The 8132-nt window shown below is 60.6% G+C and overlaps 1 protein-coding gene across 3 annotated transcripts in view; it reads right to left on the bottom strand.

The window, feature by feature from the left end:
- The window catches only part of PRR35 (proline rich 35), an 11534-nt gene extending 4529 nt beyond the window's left edge, over positions 1 to 7005 (bottom strand). Inside the window, exons 1-2 of one of the 3 annotated variants that reach the window (XM_036226006.1) lie at positions 2872 to 7005; positions 2675 to 2750 (exon numbers count right to left, since the gene is read on the bottom strand). The gene's annotated coding sequence lies outside the window, so the exon portion shown is untranslated. Of the gene's footprint in view, positions 1 to 2374; positions 2487 to 2674; positions 2751 to 2871 lie in introns of those variants that run through there. The other 2 variants (XM_016136729.2, XM_016136727.2) reach the window with 2 other exon arrangements.
- Positions 7006 to 8132: the final 1127 nt, after the last annotated feature.

The raw sequence follows: 8132 nt of genomic DNA on the forward strand, positions 1-8132 counted from the left end.
ATACACAGTGGACATTGAGCTATAAACATGCTTTAGCCAATATTTTGAGAGTACATGAAAAAAGTATTTGTTATAAATAAATAAGTTTAACCATGACTCCTGTAATTTATCTCTGACTCAGGCCAAGTCAGCCCTGAGCAGGCCCAGTTCTGGGGTGATTCCATCCAGGCCCATCTCCCACACTGGCAGAGCCAGAGTTTCTGTCTCTTGACAGGCATTCGGTGAGTGACTGGTTGAAGCCAAGTATGACCAGGCCTTTTCCTGGAGGACATCGACCCTTCCTTGTCTTTCACCTCTCCAGAGACCACTGCCCATGCCGGAAAGCCAAGATAAAAGCCACTGGCAGAAGGCCCTGAGTCTCTGGTTAATGTTGTGTGTGTGTGTGTGTGTGTGTGCGCGCGCGCACGCGCGCACGCATGTTCCTTCTCCAGCAGGGTGTCAGCTGGGTACTGGAGGTCTCCGAGGGGGTCAGCCTCACACGGAGCCAGACCAGGCTGGGGGGCGTGGACGTCACAGCATGGCCCCATGGCACAGCCACCTGCTCAGCCTGGCTCCATCTGGGTGGCTTCAGGCAGGTCAACAGCTGAGCCTGCAGTGGCTGAGCTCGGCCAAGACCCTCCTCTCCCCATGCCCTGCGTGTTCACTCAGAAGCTGCTCCTCACTCCATCTGGGCTGCCACCTGGGCTGTCCACCACCCCGGTGCGTGCCTGTGTGGGACGCAAAGAGTGTGTGCACACACGTGTGTGAGACTCCAGACAAGCTCTCACTCGCTCCCTGGAGCAACAACCTCTGCATGGCTGGGCTGACTCAGAACAGAGTGGACCACCAAAATACTTGGGGCCCTAGGCACATGCACTCTCAGAGCAGACACGGTCACTGTGCACATGGATGCACTCACAGCACAGGCACGGTGTGAGCAGGTACTCAGACACATTAAAGTGCAGTGTGCACACACACACATACATACACACACTACACACCCAAGAACACACATGGTCACGGACACTGTCATGAATGTGGACAGACACACTAGCCCTGCTCCCTGGGGCTCAGGGGTGGCCAGTGGGTTAAGCAGAGGGACTAGAGCAGCTGAGCGGCCACTGAGAGCAGGTTGTCCTCCCTGCTGGCCTTTGGGCTGTACGCATGGCAGGCAGTCATGTCTGCTGCCCCAAACACTGTTTGGGCAGTGTTTATTTTAGGGACAGCCAGAGGGGTGGAAAGGGCTGCCCATTCAAAGAAGCCCTTATGTAGGGAGTCAGCATGGTAAAGGTCTGGGCGTGGAAGGTGAGGCAAGCAGAGGCTAACTGACTGGTTTGTGGATGTCCAGATTTAGGAAGGGATGGGGCTTTGAGACGGGTGCAGGGGTTGGAAAGAGGCCGCTGGGCCCAGGAAAGGGCCTGACGTTCCCTGAGGGGCTGCAGACACCTCCTGGACTTGGTGGTGGGTGCAGAGGCAGGCCCCATCCCAGCCCCCCACCAAGATACAAATGACAAATGGGCATGTGTGCTCAGGAGACAGAGGCGGCTGTGCTGGGGCCATCGATCACCCAGCCCTGGGAGCCACACAGCTGTGCTGCCTGGTACTACCACCCACCCCACCTCCCAGCCTGGCCCCTGGATTGGGGGTGTCTCCTCTTAGGCTCCAGGACTCAGGAGGAAGGGGGAGTGTCCTCTTATGCTCCCTCTTCAGATCAGTCACCTGGGTTGCGGGCTTGTTTAGGAGCCATCTCAGCAGCTGCTAATCCCACAGGGACCCAGAGGATGCCTGGCACCCACCCAGCATGCTTGTGCACAAGCAGAAGACACCCCTAGATAACAGCACGCACCCACACACACCCAAAAGCACATTCATTCGCCCGTGACTGGGTGCACGCTTCCACAGTGGCCTGCACCCCCATTGTGCCAGCCAGGAGGCACCGGCCCCACTAACCTTTCCTTGTCTGTGGGAGAACTAGTGGCAGGCCAGGCGCAGGAGGCCCCAACCCAGGGCGAGAGATGGGACTCCTAGCTCTTGGAGCCGCCACCAGGGGATTACAGCTCACCCATCCCACTGGCCCCCTTGGAACTTAGGGAGCAAGCACTCCACAGGGCGTGGTGCAGAGGGGCGACCAGGTTCCTCTCTGGCTGAGGAGGAGACCCCAATTCCCTCCTCTTGCCCTCCCCAGCGGCGCCCTCCTACAGGAGGAAGGCTGCTGCCCCCAGATGGTCCCGGTGCGTGGAGCCTGGACTCTGGGAAGTCGGGGACGTAGGGGCTGGGGCTGCTTAGAACGTGCCGGACACTCCCGGCGTCCCGCCGCCCCGCACCCCAAACGTCCACCCGTACCCCGCGCTGCCTCCGAAGTTCCCCCGACACGCCGACGCCTGCGCCGCCCTACCTGCGCCCCAGCCGGAGCAGAGCTTGCGGCGCCGGGCGAAGTCTGCGCGTAGCCGGGAGAACCAAGCAGAAACTTCCCTCCTCCGCCCCACTCAGCGCTCTTCCCGCCCGGCGCCGGCCGCGACTCCGGACTAAGCGAAACCGGCTCAGGCTCTCGGAGCAGCGACAAGGACTTCCACAGTGGAAACTGAGACTGGGTGCTGGGAGCGAACCCCCATGCGATCTGCAGTCACTCACTTGGCTGCGAATCCCCAAAGCCTCTGCCACCGACCGCGTCCCCCCGACGCCGACTCGCACTCACCGAAGTTGGCAGCCAGAGCAGCCGCGCGTGCGCCACGGCGCCGGGTTTCGGGGGGCGTTGGGACCTCCGATCCGGGCTAGCGGGGGAAGGGGGCGAGCGAGCGCCGTTTGCGGTTTCCCTCTGGTCACCCCAGGTGATACCCACCTCCTTCTCTCTCCCTCCTCCTGCCCACAGACGCCCCCTCCCACGCAACTCACTGGCCTCGCGCTCCCAGGACCCGCACAGCTCTCTCCGCAGCAACGACAACTCCTGGATAGAGCGGTGGCTGGTGGCACCAGTGGCACCACTAGAGTCGGGCAGGGACGGACAGCGTCGCGGAGGAGCCAGGAGTGGAGGCGCAGGTGTGCGGACAAATGCTGGGCGACTGGCACCGTCCCCGCCCCCGTCGCCTGCAGGCTGCCGCGAGGGTGCGCAGAGGCAGCGAGGTCTCCCGGGGTCCCCGCAGCGGTGTGATGGGGTGTCAGCGGCCAGGGCGCGTGGAGAGGGGCCGTCAGCACTCATCCGTCAGGGCAGGGCTCTGGCCTCTGACAACCACCCACCTGAGCCAGGGCCTAGGGGCTGAGCCCCGGGATAGGGGGCGCTGTGGGTAACAGAACCAACCTGGGGAGGGCTGCAGCCAAGCCCAGGAGGGGATAGAGTCCAGCCTAGAGGGAATAGAGCCTAATCCCAGGAGGGCTGGAGCTCAGAGCTGAGCAGCACAGCACAGGGCATAGATAGTAACGCAAGAATCCTTTCCTGGCCATCTCTGCCGGGCCAAGCCTTGCCTCCAATGCTGTTTCCTCTTCTCCAAAGAGGAGGTTGAGTCTCCTCCTGGATATACGCCCCCCAAACCCTTGTCCTCCCCACTGACAGCCACTGGCTCAGGAAAGGATGGTCTCCATGCACTCACTCCCCTCTTCCTGGAAGCATTACCAAGCCCCCATCCAGCCCAGGCTTGTCAGTCCCCTGGCAGGTGCCTCAGGAAAGCTCCACGGCCAGGCCCTCCATCTTCTTGCTGTTTGCAGAACTCCTCTCCACTGCTGTCTCTCCTGGCGAGGGTAGAGGTGGAGCCAGGGAAAGGCTAGGATATCTCAGACTCTCCATGACTCTCACCCTCCTTAATGTCCTCATAGCCAGAGCTGCTCCCAGCCCAGGAGTACACCTTGAGGTATCAAATCTTAATAGTCTAGGGTCCTACTGCTTCTCAGCTAGGAATTCCTGGAATTTTGTCTGGCCAGCCAGTTCCATTCTGGACATGGTCACAGATGTGCCAGGACATGGCCAGACCAAGTCTCTCCCAGTGAGTCTGCCAGAAATGTATGGTGGTGCCATTTCAGGCAGGGTACAGGATCTGCACCCAGAGGGGTGAGTGCTGCTCCGGGCCAGCTCTGTGGAGGCACAGAAGGCCCCATGAAGATCCACTTGACCCTCTCTGCAGGCTTAACGAAAGGCTTCCTGGGGTATCCCCAGTTCAGTTTGGGAGGCAGGAGCGAGTTGAGAAAGGAAGGAATAGCCACTCTGGGCGTTGCACCTCGAATGAGGCAGCTAGAGAAGAGCACTGCATCCAGAGTCTAGCATGCCTATGAGCCAGGTCTCAGTTTCCCAGTCTGTGCAGGCAAGTGACAGACAGGTCATGGCCCAGGTCTCCCTTTTTAACCACAACAGGCGTCTGTAAGGAACAGAGCTCAGTGGTTCTGCCCTCAGAACCCAGGGTGATGATACTGATGTAAAGATAGTGCCCAGTTTGGTCTCCCTCCTGCCCCAGTGCCGCCTTCCCTGATGCAATTCGGGTGGCCCCATTTCTCCTCATCAAGTCCATGGGGGCGCAGACGGCTATGGGTGACACAGCACGCCAGCTTTCTCTTTTCTGCCCACCTGGCCTGTCCTGGCTGACCAGCTGACCATGCAGGCAGCCTGGAGCTGAGAGACAGCTTGAGCAGTCGTCACGCCAGCAGCCCTGTGGTGAGTGGGGACCAGGAGGCCTGCTCCTTCTGCACACAAACCCAACTTTGAACGTGCTTAGCTAGGCCCAGTCCCCTCATCATGGACACTGCTCAGAGAGGGCAGGGATACAAGTCACCTTGAGACAGTGGGAATGGGGATCCCAGGCCTTGGCCGCTTGGTCCCAGGGATGAGTCTGCTTCCCCGCCCCTTGCTGGCTGACCCCCTGAGGAGAGGCAATAGCCGCCAGCACAGGGGATGGGCTGGTTGGAAGCTGTTGTCATGATTTACGGGATGGAAAATTATGGATCAGGAAGCCCCCATCTCAAGGAGCCCTGCCTTGCAGAACGCAGAGCAAACAGCCCAGCGAAGCCCAGGTGACCAAGGAGCCCCTGAGAGGAAGGAGGAGGCCAGGACTCCATATTTGGGGAACAGGAGGATGTCAGGGAGGGTGCGTTCAGCATCAGCCATGGAGGCCACCCTCATAGCCTGGGTTTTTTTCTAGAAATTTGGGTGGGAGGAGAGGTAGTGGCACCTTTGGGGGAACTCAGCACCCAAGGGGCACAACCTGGGTGTGTTTCTGGGGTTCTGGGAGGAGTCTGGGCAGGGGGTGCAAGTGGGCCCTAAGCTTGCTGTAGGGGTGTCCTGAGAGCTCAGTTGCAGCTGCAGCTCAGTGGCCTGTGCACAGGGCGCAAGTAAGGCCACCCTGTCAGGTACACAAATGACCATCTCTACCACCCTTGGCCAGACAAGGCAGGTCATCAATGCCAGTCCTCTGCATCCCCCGTGCTCTCTGCCCAAGGTTCTCTATGCACATCTGCTCCCTCATAGCTGGCACACATTGTGCCCAGGGCCTGTCCCACTTTCCGCCCAAGAGTGGGGCATGGGGGTGGGTCGTAACCCACTCACTGGGACCCACCCCCATGTTGGATCAAGCTTGGGCCCAGTGAGATGGTTCCCACCCTCTGAAGCAGTAACAGGGAACCCCATGGCTTTGGGGCTTGGTCCCTAATGTTGTCCTGAGTTGAGACCCCTGCCTCGGTCTCCTCACCTGAAGAATGGGTGATAAGAGACTTGGTCTCTGGGTGTTTCTGGCACCAATGGGGTGTTGAGGGAGCAGACTTTTTCTCATCATCTGGTCCTGTTGCAGGGTGGGGCGGGGGACCCACAGCCCCTCTCTCTGCCTCTAGCAGGAGCTCATCTCCGCCATTAACCTCTGCCTGGCTTGCCCACATCCCCCACCCCTCCTGTCGCCTCCACTAATGCTGGAATGTGCATGCCAGGGGATACAGGGGCAGGACGGACATTGGGCCCAGGGAAGGCAGGGGGTGGTGGCACAGTGCCTGGAGCAGGCCTGTCTCATCCCCTCAGTGTACACACATGGTCCTTGCCAGCACAGGTGTAGGGGGCGGTCCAGCCTTTGCCTACCCAGTAGGCAGAGGGTTGGTGGGCTGGAGCCCCTAGGCAGGGTCTGGGAACTCCTGGGAGGGGTCAGCACCATGCAGAGGTCAGCATGGCCATGACTCATATTCACTTGCTCATGATGAACCCTGGGTGTTCGCGATCTCCCTGGGCCCAGAGTATGGGTCATCCTTGGCACTTCCTCCACCTTGCCCATTCAAGGTAGCTTCAGGCTGAAAGGGGTGGGCTCAGGGCTTGGCTGAAAGGGGGAGGGTCACACCTGAGGCCACTGTCCCCAAGAGCCACAGCCGGTTCAGGGGAGGGGCAGAGCCAGAGGGATAGGGCTGGGTAACTACGTGGATAGAGCTGTGAGCAGGTTTGGAGGACCTCACTGCAGACTCATGGGGAGCACATAGAGGGCTGGAAGTTCACCAGGGAATCTGTGATGGGGGCTGCTTGAGCTAGCCCACCCGAAAAGAGAGGGGCCCGGCTGGGAGGTTTCTGTTACCACAGACTCCAGGTCTCTAGCTCCTGCTCCCCTGGGCTTGCAAGCTCTCTGCTGGTGGCTGGCTCCTGCCCCATTACTTCTTCCCTGTGCCTCATCCTCCAACTAGCTGCAGGGTTGTCTCATCTGGAGACTGGCCCTCCCCACATGCTCCATCTCCCCACACCCACTAGGTCATTAGGCATCCTGGGGTAGGGTGTGGGGACCCTCTGTGTGCCTCAGGCTGCTGTGATGGAGGAATGACAGGGGCTGTAGTGGGAGTGAGTTCCCCGTTGTGAGAGGCATACGAGTTGGTGCAAGGGCCTTGGATCATTGAGAGAGCAGCCTGGCCAGGAGGGTGGGATGAGAGGCTTGGGCTGCTCGAGCCCCCACCCAGCTTCGGAGCCTGCACTGGCCAAGCAGCGCCCCAGGCCGACAGCAACCATATGTTGGAAGAGGAGCTGCATGCTTGCTCTGCGGCCCCTGGGGCCTGGCCTTCCTGGGCCTGTCACAGCTGATTTTCCCTGCCTGAGTGGCAGGCGGGCCAGTGGGCGGGGTGGGTGGGAGCTGCAGAGCCTCTACTTGGCTCCAGTCCATCCCCCACAGCTCTCAACACTGGACCTGCCACTAGTAGACCCTGGACTCCAATATATCCCTGCATACTCTGCCCATTTTGGTCCTGTCTGGGTCAAGAAAGGAACCCTGGCAACTGGGGGCCAGCCCTCTTGCTCAGTCGGTCATGGGCAGGTGGCCAGGGATGCGCACAGGCTGTGAGGCCCCAGGGCAGGCGAGAGAGGGCCCGGAGCCTTGGCCCTGTCAGCCCAATGCCCAGAGCTGTGCAGAGGGAGGCGGGAGGCCACGGCTAATTTGTACACTAAGTGCTTCTGACAGGGATGCCTCACAAGTGAGAACACACCACCACCCGCCTTGGGAAGGCCGCCGCGGCCAATGGGTGGGCAGAGGCAGCCTGGGTGAGGGGCCAGGGTTGGCACACAGGGTCAACCCAGCCTGTAGAAACAAGGACAGCCCAGGGAAGTGGGGAAGGGGGAAGGCTGGGGAAGGGAGGAGTGCTCAGGACCAGGAGCCCCAGCAGCTAGAGGGCCAGAGTCACAGCAGGCTGAGGCGGGGAGCAGGGCGCAACGGTGAGGAAGGGCTCATGCCTGCTCCCCACGGTGGCCCCTGACCCCATCCACTCTTCACTCACACCAGGCCTGTGGTCCAGGCTGAGAGCATAGCTGAAGTCCCCGCCTCAGGATAACCTGGCTGGCTCCCTCCATCCTCTTTCCTCACCAGCCACCTCCCCTAAGAGGGCCCTGACCCTAGCCAAACCTCCTCCGCGGCCCCCTCAAGGGGTCTACCCCAGCTAGCACTTCCTTTGAGCTCCCTTGTCATGACTAAGAGTGTTGCTATGGTGTCCCCCAACTCTTCGGACAGTATGTGTTCACTGGTGCCCTTTTCCCTTACCCCCTCCCTGCTGGAGCCTCCTTCTTGCAGGCTGGGGTCAAAGGGCAAAGGGTGCTGGCCAGGGTGAGCTGGGGTCTCCAGACTGGCCAAGAAGGTGGGCAAGCAGCCTCCTGCCCCACTGTGGATATGCCTGCCTGGCCTGCCACAAGGACAACGCTCGAACACAAGTCCAGGCTGTCTGGGACACCT

Source organism: Rousettus aegyptiacus, unplaced genomic scaffold (genome assembly GCF_014176215.1).
Source record: "Rousettus aegyptiacus isolate mRouAeg1 unplaced genomic scaffold, mRouAeg1.p scaffold_m13_p_8, whole genome shotgun sequence".
Classification (NCBI taxonomy): domain Eukaryota; kingdom Metazoa; phylum Chordata; class Mammalia; order Chiroptera; family Pteropodidae; genus Rousettus; species Rousettus aegyptiacus.